Source organism: Sinohyriopsis cumingii, unplaced genomic scaffold (assembly GCF_028554795.1).
Source record: "Sinohyriopsis cumingii isolate HCF-2022 unplaced genomic scaffold, ASM2855479v2 utg000069l, whole genome shotgun sequence".
NCBI classification, from domain to species: Eukaryota; Metazoa; Mollusca; class Bivalvia; order Unionida; family Unionidae; genus Sinohyriopsis; species Sinohyriopsis cumingii.
In genome coordinates this window covers 1,008,589-1,034,258 of record NW_028315867.1, presented here as the reverse complement: position 1 = coordinate 1,034,258, position 25,670 = coordinate 1,008,589, and positions in this window count along the sequence as shown.

The window sequence follows — 25,670 nt, the reverse complement described above, 5'->3', positions numbered from 1 at the left end:
ACATTAATTACCACTAATAGTACTAGGACTGTTCCAAACTTACCGCTAAACAAACATATCAATAATTTGCTCCATACTGGGTTTCTGCTTGGTATCGAACCTAGGACCTCTGAATGCGAGATAAGACAACTATCGCCTGCCTGCACGTTCCAGCACCGATACTACCACGGCCACCTCCACATCACCAAAAAATGATGTTTCGGTTGCCATTCATATACGGTGCTAGAACGTGCAGACACTCTCGAAACTTTAGATATATATATCGTATGTCCTAAGATACCTTGGCCCTGGCAAAGTTAGGTTATATCTATATAAGGGAGTAATGTAGCATTACTCCAAGCACTGGCCTAAGGAGAATTACTCTAAAGACTATATACTTATAAATATATATATTTTATTACGAGGATGTATAGTAAGATCCCTATGGTTGACGAATGTAAGGACATTAATTACCACTAATAGTACTAGGACTATTCCAACTTTACCGCTAAACAAGCATATCAATAATTCGCTCCATACTGGGTTTCTGCTTGGTATCGAACCTAGGACCTCTGAATGCGAGATAAGACAACTATCGCCTGCCTGCACGTTCCAGCACCGATACTACCACGGCCACCTCCACATCACCAAAAAATGATGTTTCGGTTGCCGTTCATATACGGTACTAGAACGTGCAGACACTCTCGAAACTTTAGATATATATATCGTATGTCCTAAGATACCTTGGCCCTGGCAAAGTTAGGTTATATCTATATAAGGGAGTAATGTAGCATTACTCCAAGCACTGGCCTAAGGAGAATTACTCTAAAGACTATATACTTATAAATATATATTTTTTATTACGAGGATGTATATTAAGATCCCTATGGTTGACGAATGTAAGGACATTAATTACCACTAATAGTACTAGGACTATTCCAACCTTACCGCTAAACAAGCATATCAATAATTCGCTCCATACTGGGTTTCTGCTTGGTATCGAGCCTAGGACCTCTGAATGCGAGATAAGACAACTATCGCCTGCCTGCACGTTCCAGCACCGATACTACCACGGCCACCTCCACATCACCAAAAAATGATGTTTCGGTTGCCGTTCATATACGGTACTAGAACGTGCAGACACTCTCGAAACTTTAGATATATATATCGTATGTCCTAAGATACCTTGGCCCTGGCAAAGTTAGGTTATATCTATATAAGGGAGTAATGTAGCATTACTCCAAGCACTGGCCTAAGGAGAATTACTCTAAAGACTATATACTTATAAATATATATATTTTATTACGAGGATGTTTATTAAGATCCCTATGGTTGACGAATGTAAGGACATTAATTACCACTAATAGTACTAGGACTGTTCCAACCTTACCGCTAAACAAGCATATCAATAATTCGCTCCATACTGGGTTTCTGCTTGGTATCGAACCTAGGACCTCTGAATGCGAGATAAGACAACTATAGCCTGCCTGCACGTTCCAGCACCGATACTACCACGGCCACCTCCACATCACCAAAAAATGTTGTTTCGGTTGCCGTTCATATACGGTACTAGAACGTGCAGACACTCTCGAAACTTTAGATATATATATCGTATGTCCTAAGATAACTTGGCCCTGGCAAAGTTAGGTTATATCTATATAAGGGAGTAATGTAGCATTACTCCAAGCACTGGCCTAAGGAGAATTACTCTAAAGACTATATACTTATAAATATATATATTTTATTACGAGGATGTTTATTAAGATCCCTATGGTTGACGAATGTAAGGACATTAATTACCACTAATAGTACTAGGACTATTCCAACCTTACCGCTAAACAAGCATATCAATAATTCGCTCCATACTGGGTTTCTGCTTGGTATCGAACCTAGGACCTCTGAATGCGAGATAAGACAACTATCGCCTGCCTGCACGTTCCAGCACCGATACTACCACGGCCACCTCCACATCACCAAAAAATGATGTTTCGGTTGCCGTTCATATACGGTACTAGAACGTGCAGACACTCTCGAAACTTTAGATATATATATCGTATGTCCTAAGATACCTTGGCCCTGGCAAAGTTAGATTATATCTATATAAGGGAGTAATGTAGCATTACTCCAAGCACTGGCCTAAGGAGAATTACTCTAAAGACTATATGCTTATAAATATATATATTTTATTACGAGGATGTATATTAAGATCCCTATGGTTGACGAATGTAAGGACATTAATCACCACTAATAGTACTAGGACTATTCCAACCTTACCGCTAAACAAGCATATCAATAATTCGCTCCATACTGGGTTTCTGCTTGGTATCGAACCTAGGACCTCTGAATGCGAGATAAGACAACTATCGCCTGCCTGCACGTTCCAGCACCGATACTACCACGGCCACCTCCACATCACCAAAAAATGATGTTTCGGTTGCCGTTCATATACGGTACTAGAACGTGCAGACACTCTCGAAACTTTAGATATATATATCGTATGTCCTAAGATACCTTGGCCCTGGCAAAGTTAGGTTATATCTATATAAGGGAGTAATGTAGCATTACTCCAAGCACTGGCCTAAGGAGAATTACTCTAAAGACTATATGCTTATAAATATACATATTTTATTACGAGGATGTATATTAAGATCCCTATGGTTGACGAATGTAAGGACATTAATTACCACTAATAGTACTAGGACTATTCCAACCTTACCGCTAAACAAGCATATCAATAATTCGCTCCATACTGGGTTTCTGCTTGGTATCGAACCTAGGACCTCTGAATGCGAGATAAGACAACTATAGCCTGCCTGCACGTTCCAGCACCGATACTACCACGGCCACCTCCACATCACCAAAAAATGATGTTTCGGTTGCCGTTCATATACGGTACTAGAACGTGCAGACACTCTCGAAACTTTAGATATATATACCGTATGTCCTAAGATACCTTGGCCCTGGCAAAGTTAGGTTATATCTATATAAGGGGGTAATGTAGCATTACTCCAAGCACTGGCCTAAGGAGAATTACTCTAAAGACTATATGCTTATAAATATACATATTTTATTACGAGGATGTATATTAAGATCCGTATGGTTGACGAATGTAAGGACATTAATTACCACTAATAGTACTAGGACTGTTCCAACCTTACCGCTAAACAAGCATATCAATAATTCGCTCCATACTGGGTTTCTGCTTGGTATCGAACCTAGGACCTTTGAATGCGAGATAAGACAACTATCGCCTGCCTGCACGTTCCAGCACCGATACTACCACGGCCACCTCCACATCACCAAAAAATGATGTTTCGGTTGCCGTTCATATACGGTACTAGAACGTGCAGACACTCTCGAAACTTTAGATATATATATCGTATGTCCTAAGATACCTTGGCCCTGGCAAAGTTAGGTTATATCTATATAAGGGAGTAATGTAGCATTACTCCAAGCACTGGCCTAAGGAGAATTACTCTAAAGACTATATGCTTATAAATATACATATTTTATTAAGAGGATGTATATTAAGATCCCTATGGTTGACGAATGTAAGGACATTAATTACCACTAATAGTACTAGGACTATTCCAACTTTACCGCTAAACAAGCATATCAATAATTCGCTCCATACTGGGTTTCTGCTTGGTATCGAACCTAGGACCTCTGAATGCGAGATAAGACAACTATCGCCTGCCTGCACGTTCCAGCACCGATACTACCACGGCCACCTCCACATCACCAAAAAATGATGTTTCGGTTCCCGTTCATATACGGTACTAGAACGTGCAGACACTCTCGAAACTTTAGATATATATATCGTATGTCCTAAGATACCTTGGCCCTGGCAAAGTTAGGTTATATCTATATAAGGGAGTAATGTAGCATTACTCCAAGCACTGGCCTAAGGAGAATTACTCTAAAAACTATATACTTATAAATATATATATTTTATTACGAGGATGTATATTAAGATCCCTATGGTTGACGAATGTAAGGACATTAATTACCACTAATAGTACTAGGACTATTCCAACTTTACCGCTAAACAAGCATATCAATAATTCGCTCCATACTGGGTTTCTGCTTGGTATCGAACCTAGGACCTCTGAATGCGAGATAAGACAACTATCGCCTGCCTGCACGTTCCAGCACCGATACTACCACGGCCACCTCCACATCACCAAAAAATGATGTTTCGGTTGCCGTTCATATACGGTACTAGAACGTGCAGACACTCTCGAAACTTTAGATATATATATCGTATGTCCTAAGATACCTTGGCCCTGGCAAAGTTAGGTTATATCTATATAAGGGAGTAATGTAGCATTACTCCAAGCACTGGCCTAAGGAGAATTACTCTAAAGACTATATACTTATAAATATATATATTTTATTACGAGGATGTATATTAAGATCCCTATGGTTGACGAATGTAAGGACATTAATTACCACTAATAGTACTAGGACTATTCCAACCTTACCGCTAAACAAGCATATCAATAATTCGCTCCATACTGGGTTTCTGCTTGGTATCGAACCTAGGATCTCTGAATGGGAGATAAGGCAACTATCGCCTGCCTGCACGTTCCAGCACCGATACTACCACGGCCACCTCCACATCACCAAAAAATGATGTTTCGGTTGCCGTTCATATACGGTACTAGAACGTGCAAACACTCTCGAAACTTTAGATATATATATCGTATGTCCTAAGATACCTTGGCCCTGGCAAAGTTAGGTTATATCTATATAAGGGAGTAATGTAGCATTACTCCAAGCACTGGCCTAAGGAGAATTACTCTAAAGACTATATACTTATAAATATATATATTTTATTACGAGGATGTATATTAAGATCCCTATGGTTGACGAATGTAAGGACATTAATTACCACTAATAGTACTAGGACTGTTCCAACCTTACCGCTAAACAAGCATATCAATAATTTGCTCCATACTGGGTTTCTGCTTGGTATCGAACCTAGGACCTCTGAATGCGAGATAAGACAACTATCGCCTGCCTGCACGTTCCAGCACCGATACTACCACGGACACCTCCACATCACCAAAAAATGATGTTTCGGTTGCGATTCATATACGGTTCTAGAACGTGCAGACACTCTCGAAACTTTAGATATATATATCGTATGTCCTAAGATACCTTGGCCCTGGCAAAGTTAGGTTATATCTATATAAGGGAGTAATGTAGCATTACTCCAAGCACTGGCCTAAGGAGAATTACTCTAAAGACTATATACTTATAAATATATATATTTTATTACGAGGATGTATATTAAGATCCCTATGGTTGACGAATGTAAGGACATTAATTACCACTAATAGTACTAGGACTATTCCAACTTTACCGCTAAACAAGCATATCAATAATTCGCTCCATACTGGGTTTCTGCTTGGTATCGAACCTAGGACCTCTGAATGCGAGATAAGACAACTATCGCCTGCCTGCACGTTCCAGCACCGATACTACCACGGCCACCTCCACATCACCAAAAAATGATGTTTCGGTTGCCGTTCATATACGGTACTAGAACGTGCAGACACTCTCGAAACTTTAGATATATATATCGTATGTCCTAAGTTACCTTGGCCCTGGCAAAGTTAGGTTATATCTATATAAGGGAGTAATGTAGCATTACTCCAAGCACTGGCCTAAGGAGAATTACTCTAAAGACTATATACTTATAAATATATATTTTTTATTACGAGGATGTATATTAAGATCCCTATGGTTGACGAATGTAAGGACATTAATTACCACTAATAGTACTAGGACTATTCCAACCTTACCGCTAAACAAGCATATCAATAATTCGCTCCATACTGGGTTTCTGCTTGGTATCGAACCTAGGACCTCTGAATGCGAGATAAGACAACTATCGCCTGCCTGCACCTTCCAGCACGGATACTACCACGGCCACCTCCACATCACCAAAAAATGATGTTTCGGTTGCCGTTCATATACGGTACTAGAACGTGCAGACACTCTCGATACTTTAGATATATATATCGTATGTCCTAAGATACCTTGGCCCTGGCAAAGTTAGGTTATATCTATATAAGGGAGTAATGTAGCATTACTCCAAGCACTGGCCTAAGGAGAATTACTCTAAAGACTATATACTTATAAATATATATATTTTATTACGAGGATGTATATTAAGATCCCTATGGTTGACGAATGTAAGGACATTAATTACCACTAATAGTACTAGGACTATTCCAACTTTACCGCTAAACAAGCATATCAATAATTCGCTCCATACTGGGTTTCTGCTTGGTATCGAACCTAGGACCTCTGAATGCGAGATAAGACAACTATCGCCTGCCTGCACGTTCCAGCACCGATACTACCACGGCCACCTCCACATCACCAAAAAATGATGTTTCGGTTGCCGTTCATATACGGTACTAGAACGTGCAGACACTCTCGAAACTTTAGATATATATATCGTATGTCCTAAGATACCTTGGCCCTGGCAAAGTTAGGTTATATCTATATAAGGGAGTAATGTAGCATTACTCCAAGCACTGGCCTAAGGAGAATTACTCTAAAGACTATATACTTATAAATATATATTTTTTATTACGAGGATGTATATTAAGATCCCTATGGTTGACGAATGTAAGGACATTAATTACCACTAATAGTACTAGGACTATTCCAACCTTACCGCTAAACAAGCATATCAATAATTCGCTCCATACTGGGTTTCTGCTTGGTATCGAACCTAGGACCTCTGAATGCGAGATAAGACAACTATCGCCTGCCTGCACCTTCCAGCACGGATACTACCACGGCCACCTCCACATCACCAAAAAATGATGTTTCGGTTGCCGTTCATATACGGTACTAGAACGTGCAGACACTCTCGAAACTTTAGATATATATATCGTATGTCCTAAGATACCTTGGCCCTGGCAAAGTTAGGTTATATCTATATAAGGGAGTAATGTAGCATTACTCCAAGCACTGGCCTAAGGAGAATTACTCTAAAGACTATATGCTTATAAATATATATATTTTATTACGAGGATGTATATTAAGATCCCTATGGTTGACGAATGTAAGGACATTAATCACCACTAATAGTACTAGGACTATTCCAACCTTACCGCTAAACAAGCATATCAATAATTCGCTCCATACTGGGTTTCTGCTTGGTATCGAACCTAGGACCTCTGAATGCGAGATAAGACAACTATCGCCTGCCTGCACGTTCCAGCACCGATACTACCACGGCCACCTCCACATCACCAAAAAATGATGTTTCGGTTGCCGTTCATATACGGTACTAGAACGTGCAGACACTCTCGAAACTTTAGATATATATATCGTATGTCCTAAGATACCTTGGCCCTGGCAAAGTTAGGTTATATCTATATAAGGGAGTAATGTAGCATTACTCCAAGCACTGGCCTAAGGAGAATTACTCTAAAGACTATATACTTATAAATATATATATTTTATTACGAGGATGTATATTAAGATCCCTATGGTTGACGAATGTAAGGACATTAATTACCACTAATAGTACTAGGACTATTCCAACCTTACCGCTAAACAAGCATATCAATAATTCGCTCCATACTGGGTTTCTGCTTGGTATCGAACCTAGGATCTCTGAATGCGAGATAAGGCAACTATCGCCTGCCTGCACGTTCCAGCACCGATACTACCACGGCCACCTCCACATCACCAAAAAATGATGTTTCGGTTGCCGTTCATATACGGTACTAGAACGTGCAAACACTCTCGAAACTTTAGATATATATATCGCATGTCCTAAGATACCTTGGCCCTGGCAAAGTTAGGTTATATCTATATAAGGGAGTAATGTAGCATTACTCCAAGCACTGGCCTAAGGAGAATTACTCTAAAGACTATATACTTATAAATATATATATTTTATTACGAGGATGTATATTAAGATCCCTATGGTTGACGAATGTAAGGACATTAATTACCACTAATAGTACTAGGACTGTTCCAACCTTACCGCTAAACAAGCATATCAATAATTTGCTCCATACTGGGTTTCTGCTTGGTATCGAACCTAGGACCTCTGAATGCGAGATAAGACAACTATCGCCTGCCTGCACGTTCGAGCACCGATACTACCACGGCCACCTCCACATCACCAAAAAATGATGTTTCGGTTGCCATTCATATACGGTGCTAGAACGTGCAGACACTCTCGAAACTTTAGATATATATATCGTATGTCCTAAGATACCTTGGCCCTGGCAAAGTTAGGTTATATCTATATAAGGGAGTAATGTAGCATTACTCCAAGCACTGGCCTAAGGAGAATTACTCTAAAGACTATATACTTATAAATATATATATTTTATTACGAGGATGTATTGTAAGATCCCTATGGTTGACGAATGTAAGGACATTAATTACCACTAATAGTACTAGGACTATTCCAACTTTACCGCTAAACAAGCATATCAATAATTCGCTCCATACTGGGTTTCTGCTTGGTATCGAACCTAGGACCTTTGAATGCGAGATAAGACAACTATCGCCTGCCTGCACGTTCCAGCACCGATACTACCACGGCCACCTCCACATCACCAAAAAATGATGTTTCGGTTGCCGTTCATATACGGTACTAGAACGTGCAGACACTCTCGAAACTTTAGATATATATATCGTATGTCCTAAGATACCTTGGCCCTGGCAAAGTTAGGTTATATCTATATAAGGGAGTAATGTAGCATTACTCCAAGCACTGGCCTAAGGAGAATTACTCTAAAGACTATATACTTATAAATATATATATTTTATTACGAGGATGTATATTAAGATCCCTATGGTTGACGAATGTAAGGACATTAATTACCACTTATAGTACTAGGACTATTCCAACCTTACCGCTAAACAAGCATATCAATAATTCGCTCCATACTGGGTTTCTGCTTGGTATCGAACCTAGGACATCTTAATGCGAGATAAGACAACTATCGCCTGCCTGCACGTTCCAGCACCGATACTACCACGGCCACCTCCACATCACCAAAAAATGATGTTTCGGTTGCCGTTCATATACGGTACTAGAACGTGCAGACACTCTCGAAACTTTAGATATATATATCGTATGTCCTAAGATACCTTGGCCCTGGCAAAGTTAGGTTATATCTATATAAGGGAGTAATGTAGCATTACTCCAAGCACTGGCCTAAGGAGAATTACTCTAAAGACTATATGCTTATAAATATACATATTTTATTACGAGGATGTATATTAAGATCCCTATGGTTGACGAATGTAAGGACATTAATTACCACTAATAGTACTAGGACTGTTCCAACCTTACCGCTAAACAAGCATATCAATAATTCGCTCCATACTGAGTTTATGCTTGGTATCGAACCTAGGATCTCTGAATGCGAGATAAGGCAACTATCGCCTGCCTGCACGTTCCAGCACCGATACTACCACGGCCACCTCCACATCACCAAAAAATGATGTTTCGGTTGCCGTTCATATACGGTACTAGAACGTGCAAACACTCTCGAAACTTTAGATATATATATCGTATGTCCTAAGATACCTTGGCCCTGGCAAAGTTAGGTTATATCTATATAAGGGAGTAATGTAGCATTACTCCAAGCACTGGCCTAAGGAGAATTACTCTAAAGACTATATACTTATAAATATATATATTTTATTACGAGGATGTATATTAAGATCCCTATGGTTGACGAATGTAAGGACATTAATTACCACTAATAGTACTAGGACTGTTCCAACCTTACCGCTAAACAAGCATATCAATAATTTGCTCCATACTGGGTTTCTGCTTGGTATCGAACCTAGGACCTCTGAATGCGAGATAAGACAACTATCGCCTGCCTGCACGTTCGAGCACCGATACTACCACGGCCACCTCCACATCACCAAAAAATGATGTTTCGGTTGCCATTCATATACGGTGCTAGAACGTGCAGACACTCTCGAAACTTTAGATATATATATCGTATGTCCTAAGATACCTTGGCCCTGGCAAAGTTAGGTTATATCTATATAAGGGAGTAATGTAGCATTACTCCAAGCACTGGCCTAAGGAGAATTACTCTAAAGACTATATACTTATAAATATATATATTTTATTACGAGGATGTATAGTAAGATCCCTATGGTTGACGAATGTAAGGACATTAATTACCACTAATAGTACTAGGACTATTCCAACTTTACCGCTAAACAAGCATATCAATAATTCGCTCCATACTGGGTTTCTGCTTGGTATCGAACCTAGGACCTTTGAATGCGAGATAAGACAACTATCGCCTGCCTGCACGTTCCAGCACCGATACTACCACGGCCACCTCCACATCACCAAAAAATGATGTTTCGGTTGCCGTTCATATACGGTACTAGAACGTGCAGACACTCTCGAAACTTTAGATATATATATCGTATGTCCTAAGATACCTTGGCCCTGGCAAAGTTAGGTTATATCTATATAAGGGAGTAATGTAGCATTACTCCAAGCACTGGCCTAAGGAGAATTACTCTAAAGACTATATACTTATAAATATATATATTTTATTACGAGGATGTATATTAAGATCCCTATGGTTGACGAATGTAAGGACATTAATTACCACTTATAGTACTAGGACTATTCCAACCTTACCGCTAAACAAGCATATCAATAATTCGCTCCATACTGGGTTTCTGCTTGGTATCGAACCTAGGACCTCTTAATGCGAGATAAGACAACTATCGCCTGCCTGCACGTTCCAGCACCGATACTACCACGGCCACCTCCACATCACCAAAAAATGATGTTTCGGTTGCCGTTCATATACGGTACTAGAACGTGCAGACACTCTCGAAACTTTAGATATATATATCGTATGTCCTAAGATACCTTGGCCCTGGCAAAGTTAGGTTATATCTATATAAGGGAGTAATGTAGCATTACTCCAAGCACTGGCCTAAGGAGAATTACTCTAAAGACTATATGCTTATAAATATACATATTTTATTACGAGGATGTATATTAAGATCCCTATGGTTGACGAATGTAAGGACATTAATTACCACTAATAGTACTAGGACTGTTCCAACCTTACCGCTAAACAAGCATATCAATAATTCGCTCCATACTGGGTTTCTGCTTGGTATCGAACCTAGGATCTCTGAATGCGAGATAAGGCAACTATCGCCTGCCTGCACGTTCCAGCACCGATACTACCACGGCCACCTCCACATCACCAAAAAATGATGTTTCGGTTGCCGTTCATATACGGTACTAGAACGTGCAAACACTCTCGAAACTTTAGATATATATATCGTATGTCCTAAGATACCTTGGCCCTGGCAAAGTTAGGTTATATCTATATAAGGGAGTAATGTAGCATTACTCCAAGCACTGGCCTAAGGAGAATTACTCTAAAGACTATATACTTATAAATATATATATTTTATTACGAGGATGTATATTAAGATCCCTATGGTTGACGAATGTAAGGACATTAATTACCACTAATAGTACTAGGACTGTTCCAACCTTACCGCTAAACAAGCATATCAATAATTTGCTCCATACTGGGTTTCTGCTTGGTATCGAACCTAGGACCTCTGAATGCGAGATAAGACAACTATCGCCTGCCTGCACGTTCGAGCACCGATACTACCACGGCCACCTCCACATCACCAAAAAATGATGTTTCGGTTGCCATTCATATACGGTGCTAGAACGTGCAGACACTCTCGAAACTTTAGATATATATATCGTATGTCCTAAGATACCTTGGCCCTGGCAAAGTTAGGTTATATCTATATAAGGGAGTAATGTAGCATTACTCCAAGCACTGGCCTAAGGAGAATTACTCTAAAGACTATATACTTATAAATATATATATTTTATTACGAGGATGTATAGTAAGATCCCTATGGTTGACGAATGTAAGGACATTAATTACCACTAATAGTACTAGGACTATTCCAACTTTACCGCTAAACAAGCATATCAATAATTCGCTCCATACTGGGTTTCTGCTTGGTATCGAACCTAGGACCTCTGAATGCGAGATAAGACAACTATCGCCTGCCTGCACGTTCCAGCACCGATACTACCACGGCCACCTCCACATCACCAAAAAATGATGTTTCGGTTGCCGTTCATATACGGTACTAGAACGTGCAGACACTCTCGAAACTTTAGATATATATATCGTATGTCCTAAGATACCTTGGCCCTGGCAAAGTTAGGTTATATCTATATAAGGGAGTAATGTAGCATTACTCCAAGCACTGGCCTAAGGAGAATTACTCTAAAGACTATATACTTATAAATATATATTTTTTATTACGTTGATGTATATTAAGATCCCTATGGTTGACGAATGTAAGGACATTAATTACCACTAATAGTACTAGGACTATTCCAACCTTACCGCTAAACAAGCATATCAATAATTCGCTCCATACTGGGTTTCTGCTTGGTATCGAACCTAGGACCTCTGAATGCGAGATAAGACAACTATCGCCTGCCTGCACGTTCCAGCACCGATACTACCACGGCCACCTCCACATCACCAAAAAATGATGTTTCGGTTGCCATTCATATACGGTACTAGAACGTGCAGACACTCTCGAAACTTTAGATATATATATCGTATGTCCTAAGATACCTTGGCCCTGGCAAAGTTAGGTTATATCTATATAAGGGAGTAATGTAGCATTACTCCAAGCACTGGCCTAAGGAGAATTACTCTAAAGACTATATGCTTATAAATATATATATTTTATTACGAGGATGTATATTAAGATCCCTATGGTTGACGAATGTAAGGACATTAATCACCACTAATAGTACTAGGACTATTTCAACCTTACCGCTAAACAAGCATATCAATAATTCGCTCCATACTGGGTTTCTGCTTGGTATCGAACCTAGGACCTCTGAATGCGAGATAAGACAACTATCGCCTGCCTGCACGTTCCAGCACCGATACTACCACGGCCACCTCCACATCACCAAAAAATGATGTTTCGGTTGCCGTTCATATACGGTACTAGAACGTGCAGACACTCTCGAAACTTTAGATATATATACCGTATGTCCTAAGATACCTTGGCCCTGGCAAAGTTAGGTTATATCTATATAAGGGAGTAATGTAGCATTACTCCAAGCACTGGCCTAAGGAGAATTACTCTAAAGACTATATGCTTATAAATATACATATTTTATTACGAGGATGTATATTAAGATCCGTATGGTTGACGAATGTAAGGACATTAATTACCACTAATAGTACTAGGACTGTTCCAACCTTACCGCTAAACAAGCATATCAATAATTCGCTCCATACTGGGTTTCTGCTTGGTATCGAACCTAGGACCTTTGAATGCGAGATAAGACAACTATCGCCTGCCTGCACGTTCCAGCACCGATACTACCACGGCCACCTCCACATCACCAAACAATGATGTTTCGGTTGCCGTTCATATACGGTACTAGAACGTGCAGACACTCTCGAAACTTTAGATATATATATCGTATGTCCTAAGATACCTTGGCCCTGGCAAAGTTAGGTTATATCTATATAAGGGAGTAATGTAGCATTACTCCAAGCACTGGCCTAAGGAGAATTACTCTAAAGACTATATACTTATAAATATATATATATTTTATTACGAGGATGTATATTAAGATCCCTATGGTTGACGAATGTAAGGACATTAATTACCACTTATAGTACTAGGACTATTCCAACCTTACCGCTAAACAAGCATATCAATAATTCGCTCCATACTGGGTTTCTGCTTGGTATCGAACCTAGGACCTCTTAATGCGAGATAAGACAACTATCGCCTGCCTGCACGTTCCAGCACCGATACTACCACGGCCACCTCCACATCACCAAAAAATGATGTTTCGGTTGCCGTTCATATACGGTACTAGAACGTGCAGACACTCGAGAAACTTTAGATATATATATCGTATGTCCTAAGATACCTTGGCCCTGGCAAAGTTAGGTTATATCTATATAAGGGAGTAATGTAGCATTACTCCAAGCACTGGCCTAAGGAGAATTACTCTAAAGACTATATGCTTATAAATATACATATTTTATTACGAGGATGTATATTAAGATCCCTATGGTTGACGAATGTAAGGACATTAATTACCACTAATAGTACTAGGACTGTTCCAACCTTACCGCTAAACAAGCATATCAATAATTCGCTCCATACTGGGTTTCTGCTTGGTATCGAACCTAGGACCTCTGAATGCGAGATAAGACAACTATCGCCTGCCTGCACGTTCCAGCACCGATACTACCACGGCCACCTCCACATCACCAAAAAATGATGTTTCGGTTGCCGTTCATATACGGTACTAGAACGTGCAGACACTCTCGAAACTTTAGATATATATATCGTATGTCCTAAGATACCTTGGCCCTGGCAAAGTTAGGTTATATCTATATAAGGGAGTAATGTAGCATTACTCCAAGCACTGGCCTAAGGAGAATTACTCTAAAGACTATATGCTTATAAATATATATATTTTATTACGAGGATGTATATTAAGATCCCTATGGTTGACGAATGTAAGGACATTAATCACCACTAATAGTACTAGGACTATTCCAACCTTACCGCTAAACAAGCATATCAATAATTCGCTCCATACTGGGTTTCTGCTTGGTATCGAACCTAGGACCTCTGAATGCGAGATAAGACAACTATCGCCTGCCTGCACGTTCCAGCACCGATACTACCACGGCCACCTCCACATCACCAAAAAATGATGTTTCGGTTGCCGTTCATATACGGTACTAGAACGTGCAGACACTCTCGAAACTTTAGATATATATATCGTATGTCCTAAGATACCTTGGCCCTGGCAAAGTTAGGTTATATCTATATAAGGGAGTAATGTAGCATTACTCCAAGCACTGGCCTAAGGAGAATTACTCTAAAGACTATATACTTATAAATATATATATTTTATTACGAGGATGTATATTAAGATCCCTATGGTTGACGAATGTAAGGACATTAATTACCACTAATAGTACTAGGACTATTCCAACCTTACCGCTAAACAAGCATATCAATAATTCGCTCCATACTGGGTTTCTGCTTGGTATCGAACCTAGGATCTCTGAATGGGAGATAAGGCAACTATCGCCTGCCTGCACGTTCCAGCACCGATACTACCACGGCCACCTCCACATCACCAAAAAATGATGTTTCGGTTGCCGTTCATATACGGTACTAGAACGTGCAAACACTCTCGAAACTTTAGATATATATATCGTATGTCCTAAGATACCTTGGCCCTGGCAAAGTTAGGTTATATCTATATAAGGGAGTAATGTAGCATTACTCCAAGCACTGGCCTAAGGAGAATTACTCTAAAGACTATATACTTATAAATATATATATTTTATTACGAGGATGTATATTAAGATCCCTATGGTTGACGAATGTAAGGACATTAATTACCACTAATAGTACTAGGACTGTTCCAACCTTACCGCTAAACAAGCATATCAATAATTTGCTCCATACTGGGTTTCTGCTTGGTATCGAACCTAGGACCTCTGAATGCGAGATAAGACAACTATCGCCTGCCTGCACGTTCCAGCACCGATACTACCACGGCCACCTCCACATCACCAAAAAATGATGTTTCGGTTGCCATTCATATACGGTTCTAGAACGTGCAGACACTCTCGAAACTTTAGATATATATATCGTATGTCCTAAGATACCTTGGCCCTGGCAAAGTTAGGTTATATCTATATAAGGGAGTAATGTAGCATTACTCCAAGCACTGGCCTAAGGAGAATTACTCTAAAGACTATATACTTATAAATATATATATTTTATTACGAGGATGTATATTAAGATCCCTATGGTTGACGAATGTAAGGACATTAATTACCACTAATAGTACTAGGACTATTCCAACTTTACCGCTAAACAAGCATATCAATAATTCGCTCCATACTGGGTTTCTGCTTGGTATCGAGCCTAGGACCTCTGAATGCGAGATAAGACAACTATCGCCTGCCTGCACGTTCCAGCACCGATACTACCACGGCCACCTCCACATCACCAAAAAATGATGTTTCGGTTGCCGTTCATATACGGTACTAGAACGTGCAGACACTCTCGAAACTTTAGATATATATATCGTATGTCCTAAGATACCTTGGCCCTGGCAAAGTTAGGTTATATCTATATAAGGGAGTAATGTAGCATTACTCCAAGCACTGGCCTAAGGAGAATTACTCTAAAGACTATATACTTATAAATATATATTTTTTATTAGGAGGATGTATATTAAGATCCCTATGGTTGACGAATGTAAGGACATTAATTACCACTAATAGTACTAGGACTATTCCAACCTTACCGCTAAACAAGCATATCAATAATTCGCTCCATACTGGGTTTCTGCTTGGTATCGAACCTAGGACCTCTGAATGCGAGATAAGACAACTATCGCCTGCCTGCACCTTCCAGCACGGATACTACCACGGCCACCTCCACATCACCAAAAAATGATGTTTCGGTTGCCGTTCATATACGGTACTAGAACGTGCAGACACTCTCGATACTTTAGATATATATATCGTATGTCCTAAGATACCTTGGCCCTGGCAAAGTTAGGTTATATCTATATAAGGGAGTAATGTAGCATTACTCCAAGCACTGGCCTAAGGAGAATTACTCTAAAGACTATATGCTTATAAATATATATATTTTATTACGAGGATGTATATTAAGATCCCTATGGTTGACGAATGTAAGGACATTAATCACCACTAATAGTACTAGGACTATTCAAACCTTACCGCTAAACAAGCATATCAATAATTCGCTCCATACTGGGTTTCTGCTTGGTATCGAACCTAGGACCTCTGAATGCGAGATAAGACAACTATCGCCTGCCTGCACGTTCCAGCACCGATACTACCACGGCCACCTCCACATCACCAAAAAATGATGTTTCGGTTGCCGTTCATATACGGTACTAGAACGTGCAGACACTCTCGAAACTTTAGATATATATATCGTATGTCCTAAGATACCTTGGCCCTGGCAAAGTTAGGTTATATCTATATAAGGGAGTAATGTAGCATTACTCCAAGCACTGGCCTAAGGAGAATTACTCTAAAGACTATATACTTATAAATATAAATATTTTATTACGAGGATGTATATTAAGATCCCTATGGTTGACGAATGTAAGGACATTAATTACCACTAATAGTACTAGGACTATTCCAACCTTACCGCTAAACAAGCATATCAATAATTCGCTCCATACTGGCTTTCTGCTTGGTATCGAACCTAGGATCTCTGAATGCGAGATAAGGCAACTATCGCCTGCCTGCACGTTCCAGCACCGATACTACCACGGCCACCTCCACATCACCAAAAAATGATGTTTCGGTTGCCGTTCATATACGGTACTAGAACGTGCAAACACTCTCGAAACTTTAGATATATATATCGTATGTCCTAAGATACCTTGGCCCTGGCAAAGTTAGGTTATATCTATATAAGGGAGTAATGTAGCATTACTCCAAGCACTGGCCTAAGGAGAATTACTCTAAAGACTATATACTTATAAATATATATATTTTATTACGAGGATGTATATTAAGATCCCTATGGTTGACGAATGTAAGGACATTAATTACCACTAATAGTACTAGGACTGTTCCAACCTTACCGCTAAACAAGCATATCAATAATTTGCTCCATACTGGGTTTCTGCTTGGTATCGAACCTAGGACCTCTGAAAGCGAGATAAGACAACTATCGCCTGCCTGCACGTTCGAGCACCGATACTACCACGGCCACCTCCACATCACCAAAAAATGATGTTTCGGTTGCCATTCATATACGGTGCTAGAACGTGCAGACACTCTCGAAACTTTAGATATATATATCGTATGTCCTAAGATACCTTGGCCCTGGCAAAGTTAGGTTATATCTATATAAGGGAGTAATGTAGCATTACTCCAAGCACTGGCCTAAGGAGAATTACTCTAAAGACTATATACTTATAAATATATATATTTTATTACGAGGATGTATAGTAAGATCCCTATGGTTGACGAATGTAAGGACATTAATTACCACTAATAGTACTAGGACTATTCCAACTTTACCGCTAAACAAGCATATCAATAATTCGCTCCATACTGGGTTTCTGCTTGGTATCGAACCTAGGACCTCTGAATGCGAGATAAGACAACTATCGCCTGCCTGCACGTTCCAGCACCGATACTACCACGGCCACCTCCACATCACCAAAAAATGATGTTTCGGTTGCCGTTCATATACGGTACTAGAACGTGCAGACACTCTCGAAACTTTAGATATATATATCGTATGTCCTAAGATACCTTGGCCCTGGCAAAGTTAGGTTATATCTATATAAGGGAGTAATGTAGCATTACTCCAAGCACTGGCCTAAGGAGAATTACTCTAAAGACTATATACTTATAAATATATATTTTTTATTACGTTGATGTATATTAAGATCCCTATGGTTGACGAATGTAAGGACATTAATTACCACTAATAGTACTAGGACTATTCCAACCTTACCGCTAAACAAGCATATCAATAATTCGCTCCATACTGGGTTTCTGCTTGGTATCGAACCTAGGACCTCTGAATGCGAGATAAGACAACTATCGCCTGCCTGCACGTTCCAGCACCGATACTACCACGGCCACCTCCACATCACCAAAAAATGATGTTTCGGTTGCCATTCATATACGGTACTAGAACGTGCAGACACTCTCGAAACTTTAGATATATATATCGTATGTCCTAAGATACCTTGGCCCTGGCAAAGTTAGGTTATATCTATATAAGGGAGTAATGTAGCATTACTCCAAGCACTGGCCTAAGGAGAATTACTCTAAAGACTATATGCTTATAAATATATATATTTTATTACGAGGATGTATATTAAGATCCCTATGGTTGACGAATGTAAGGACATTAATCACCACTAATAGTACTAGGACTATTCCAACCTTACCGCTAAACAAGCATATCAATAATTCGCTCCATACTGGGTTTCTGCTTGGTATCGAACCTAGGACCTCTGAATGCGAGATAAGACAACTATCGCCTGCCTGCACGTTCCAGCACCGATACTACCACGGCCACCTCCACATCACCAAAAAATGATGTTTCGGTTGCCGTTCATATACGGTACTAGAACGTGCAGACACTCTCGAAACTTTAGATATATATACCGTATGTCCTAAGATACCTTGGCCCTGGCAAAGTTAGGTTATATCTATATAAGGGAGTAATGTAGCATTACTCCAAGCACTGGCCTAAGGAGAATTACTCTAAAGACTATATGCTTATAAATATACATATTTTATTACGAGGATGTATATTAAGATCCGTATGGTTGACGAATGTAAGGACATTAATTACCACTAATAGTACTAGGACTGTTCCAACCTTACCGCTAAACAAGCATATCAATAATTCGCTCCATACTGGGTTTCTGCTTGGTATCGAACCTAGGACCTTTGAATGCGAGATAAGACAACTATCGCCTGCCTGCACGTTCCAGCACCGATACTACCACGGCCACCTCCACATCACCAAAAAATGATGTTTCGGTTGCCGTTCATATACGGTACTAGAACGTGCAGACACTCTCGAAACTTTAGATATATATATCGTATGTCCTAAGATACCTTGGCCCTGGCAAAGTTAGGTTATATCTATATAAGGGAGTAATGTAGCATTACTCCAAGCACTGGCCTAAGGAGAATTACTCTAAAGACTATATACTTATAAATATATATATTTTATTACGAGGATGTATATTAAGATCCCTATGGTTGACGAATGTAAGGACATTAATTACCACTTATAGTACTAGGACTATTCCAACCTTACCGCTAAACAAGCATATCAATAATTCGCTCCATACTGGGTTTCTGCTTGGTATCGAACCTAGGACCTCTTAATGCGAGATAAGACAACTATCGCCTGCCTGCACGTTCCAGCACCGATACTACCACGGCCACCTCCACATCACCAAAAAATGATGTTTCGGTTGCCGTTCATATACGGTACTAGAACGTGCAGACACTCTCGAAACTTTAGATATATATATCGTATGTCCTAAGATACCTTGGCCCTGGCAAAGTTAGGTTATATCTATATAAGGGAGTAATGTAGCATTACTCCAAGCACTGGCCTAAGGAGAATTACTCTAAAGACTATATGCTTATAAATATACATATTTTATTACGAGGATGTATATTAAGATCCCTATGGTTGACGAATGTAAGGACATTAATTAGCACTAATAGTACTAGGACTGTTCCAACCTTACCGCTAAACAAGCATATCAATAATTCGCTCCATACTGGGTTTCTGCTTGGTATCGAACCTAGGACCTCTGAATGCGAGATAAGACAACTATCGCCTGCCTGCACGTTCCAGCACCGATACTACCACGGCCACCTCCACATCACCAAAAAATGATGTTTCGGTTGCCGTTCATATACGGTACTAGAACGTGCAGACACTCTCGAAACTTTAGATATATATATCGTATGTCCTAAGATACCTTGGCCCTGGCAAAGTTAGGTTATATCTATATAAGGGAGTAATGTAGCATTACTCCAAGCACTGGCCTAAGGAGAATTACTCTAAAGACTATATGCTTATAAATATACATATTTTATTACGAGGATGTATATTAAGATCCCTATGGTTGACGAATGTAAGGACATTAATCACCACTAATAGTACTAGGACTATTCCAACCTTACCGCTAAACAAGCATATCAATAATTCGCTCCATACTGGGTTTCTGCTTGGTATCGAACCTAGGACCTCTGAATGCGAGATAAGACAACTATCGCCTGCCTGCACGTTCCAGCACCGATACTACCACGGCCACCTCCACATCACCAAAAAATGATGTTTCGGTTGCCGTTCATATACGGTACTAGAACGTGCAGACACTCTCGAAACTTTAGATATATATATCGTATGTCCTAAGATACCTTGGCCCTGGCAAAGTTAGGTTATATCTATATAAGGGAGTAATGTAGCATTACTCCAAGCACTGGCCTAAGGAGAATTACTCTAAAGACTATATACTTATAAATATATATATTTTATTACGAGGATGTATATTAAGATCCCTATGGTTGACGAATGTAAGGACATTAATTACCACTAATAGTACTAGGACTATTCCAACCTTACCGCTAAACAAGCATATCAATAATTCGCTCCATACTGGGTTTCTGCTTGGTATCGAACCTAGGATCTCTGAATGGGAGATAAGGCAACTATCGCCTGCCTGCACGTTCCAGCACCGATACTACCACGGCCACCTCCACATCACCAAAAAATGATGTTTCGGTTGCCGTTCATATACGGTACTAGAACGTGCAAACACTCTCGAAACTTTAGATATATATATCGTATGTCCTAAGATACCTTGGCCCTGGCAAAGTTAGGTTATATCTATATAAGGGAGTAATGTAGCATTACTCCAAGCACTGGCCTAAGGAGAATTACTCTAAAGACTATATGCTTATAAATATATATATTTTATTACGAGGATGTATATTAAGATCCCTATGGTTGACGAATGTAAGGACATTAATCACCACTAATAGTACTAGGACTATTCCAACCTTACAGCTAAACAAGCATATCAATAATTCGCTCCATACTGGGTTTCTGCTTGGTATCGAACCTAGGACCTCTGAATGCGAGATAAGACAACTATCGCCTGCCTGCACGTTCCAGCACCGATACTACCACGGCCACCTCCACATCACCAAAAAATGATGTTTCGGTTGCCGTTCATATACGGTACTAGAACGTGCAGACACTCTCGAAACTTTAGATATATATATCGTATGTCCTAAGATACCTTGGCCCTGGCAAAGTTAGGTTATATCTATATAAGGGAGTAATGTAGCATTACTCCAAGCACTGGCCTAAGGAGAATTACTCTAAAGACTATATACTTATAAATATATATATTTTATTACGAGGATGTATATTAAGATCCCTATGGTTGACGAATGTAAGGACATTAATTACCACTAATAGTACTAGGACTATTCCAACCTTACCGCTAAACAAGCATATCAATAATTCGCTCCATACTGGGTTTCTGCTTGGTATCGAACCTAGGATCTCTGAATGCGAGATAAGGCAACTATCGCCTGCCTGCACGTTCCAGCACCGATACTACCACGGCCACCTCCACATCACCAAAAAATGATGTTTCGGTTGCCGTTCATATACGGTACTAGAACGTGCAAACACTCTCGAAACTTTAGATATATATATCGTATGTCCTAAGATACCTTGGCCCTGGCAAAGTTAGGTTATATCTATATAAGGGAGTAATGTAGCATTACTCCAAGCACTGGCCTAAGGAGAATTACTCTAAAGACTATATACTTATAAATATATATATTTTATTACGAGGATGTATATTAAGATCCCTATGGTTGACGAATGTAAGGACATTAATTACCACTAATAGTACTAGGACTGTTCCAACCTTACCGCTAAACAAGCATATCAATAATTTGCTCCATACTGGGTTTCTGCTTGGTATCGAACCTAGGACCTCTGAATGCGAGATAAGACAACTATCGCCTGCCTGCACGTTCGAGCACCGATACTACCACGGCCACCTCCACATCACCAAAAAATGATGTTTCGGTTGCCATTCATATACGGTGCTAGAACGTGCAGACACTCTCGAAACTTTAGATATATATATCGTATGTCCTAAGATACCTTGGCCCTGGCAAAGTTAGGTTATATCTATATAAGGGAGCAATGTAGCATTACTCCAAGCACTGGCCTAAGGAGAATTACTCTAAAGACTATATACTTATAAATATATATATTTTATTACGAGGATGTATAGTAAGATCCCTATGGTTGACGAATGTAAGGACATTAATTACCACTAATAGTACTAGGACTATTCCAACTTTACCGCTAAACAAGCATATCAATAATTCGCTCCATACTGGGTTTCTGCTTGGTATCGAACCTAGGACCTCTGAATGCGAGATAAGACAACTATCGCCTGCCTGCACGTTCGAGCACCGATACTACCACGGCCACCTCCACATCACCAAAAAATGATGTTTCGGTTGCCGTTCATATACGGTACTAGAACGTGCAGACACTCTCGAAACTTTAGATATATATATCGTATGTCCTAAGATACCTTGGCCCTGGCAAAGTTAGGTTATATCTATATAAGGGAGTAATGTAGCATTACTCCAAGCACTGGCCTAAGGAGAATTACTCTAAAGACTATATACTTATAAATATATATATTTTATTACGAGGATGTTTATTAAGATCCCTATGGTTGACGAATGTAAGGACATTAATTACCACTAATAGTACTAGGACTGTTCCAACCTTACCGCTAAACAAGCATATCAATAATTCGCTCCATACTGGGTTTCTGCTTGGTATCGAACCTAGGACCTCTGAATGCGAGATAAGACAACTATCGCCTGCCTGCACGTTCCAGCACCGATACTACCACGGCCACCTCCACATCACCAAAAAATGTTGTTTCGGTTGCCGTTCATATACGGTACTAGAACGTGCAGACACTCTCGAAACTTTAGATATATATATCGTATGTCCTAAGATAACTTGGCCCTGGCAAAGTTAGGTTATATCTATATAAGGGAGTAATGTAGCATTACTCCAAGCACTGGCCTAAGGAGAATTACTCTAAAGACTATATACTTATAAATATATATATTTTATTACGAGGATGTTTATTAAGATCCCTATGGTTGACGAATGTAAGGACATTAATTACCACTAATAGCACTAGGACTATTCCAACCTTACCGCTAAACAAGCATATCAATAATTCGCTCCATACTGGGTTTCTGCTTGGTATCGAACCTAGGACCTCTGAATGCGAGATAAGACAACTATCGCCTGCCTGCACGTTCCAGCACCGATACTACCACGGCCACCTCCACATCACCAAAAAATGATGTTTCGGTTGCCGTTCATATACGGTACTAGAACGTGCAGACACTCTCGAAACTTTAGATATATATATCGTATGTCCTAAGATACCTTGTCCCTGGCAAAGTTAGGTTATATCTATATAAGGGAGTAATGTAGCATTACTCCAAGCACTGGCCTAAGGAGAATTACTCTAAAGACTATATGCTTATAAATATATATATTTTATTACGAGGATGTATATTAAGATCCCTATGGTTGACGAATGTAAGGACATTAATTACCACTAATAGTACTAGGACTATTCCAACCTTACCGCTAAACAAGCATATCAATAATTCGCTCCATACTGGGTTTCTGCTTGGTATCGAACCTAGGACCTCTGAATGCGAGATAAGACAACTATCGCCTGCCTGCACGTTCCAGCACCGATACTACCACGGCCACCTCCACATCACCAAAAAATGATGTTTCGGTTGCCGTTCATATACGGTACTAGAACGTGCAGACACTCTCGAAACTTTAGATATATATATCGTATGTCCTAAGATACCTTGGCCCTGGCAAAGTTAGGTTATATCTATATAAGGGAGTAATGTAGCATTACTCCAAGCACTGGCCTAAGGAGAATTACTCTAAAGACTATATGCTTATAAATATACATATTTTATTACGAGGATGTATATTAAGATCCCTATGGTTGACGAATGTAAGGACATTAATTACCACTAATAGTACTAGGACTATTCCAACCTTACCGCTAAACAAGCATATCAATAATTCGCTCCATACTGATTTTCTGCTTGGTATCGAACCTAGGACCTCTGAATGCGAGATAAGACAACTATCGCCTGCCTGCACGTTCCAGCACCGATACTACCACGGCCACCTCCACATCACCAAAAAATGATGTTTCGGTTGCCGTTCATATACGGTACTAGAACGTGCAGACACTCTCGAAACTTTAGATATATATATCGTATGTCCTAAGATACCTTGGCCCTGGCAAAGTTAGGTTATATCTATATAAGGGAGTAATGTAGCATTACTCCAAGCACTGGCCTAAGGAGAATTACTCTAAAGACTAAATTCTTATAAATATACATATTTTATTACGAGGATGTATATTAAGATCCCTATGGTTGACGAATGTAAGGACATTAATTACCACTAATAGTACCAGGACTATTCCAACCTTACCGCTAAACAAGCATATCAATAATTCGCTCCATACTGGGTTTCTGCTTGGTATCGAACCTAGGACCTCTGAATGCGAGATAAGACAACTATCGCCTGCCTGCACGTTCCAGCACCGATACTACCACGGCCACCTTCACATCACCAAAAAATGATGTTTCGGTTGCCGTTCATATACGGTACTAGAACGTGCAGACACTCTCGAAACTTTAGATATATATATCGTATGTCCTAAGATACCTTGGCCCTGGCAAAGTTAGGTTATATCTATATAAGGGAGTAATGTAGCATTACTCCAAGCACTGGCCTAAGGAGAATTACTCTAAAGACTATATACTTATAAATATATATATTTTATTACGAGGATGTATATTAAGATCCCTATGGTTGACGAATGTAAGGACATTAATTACCACTTATAGTACTAGGACTAT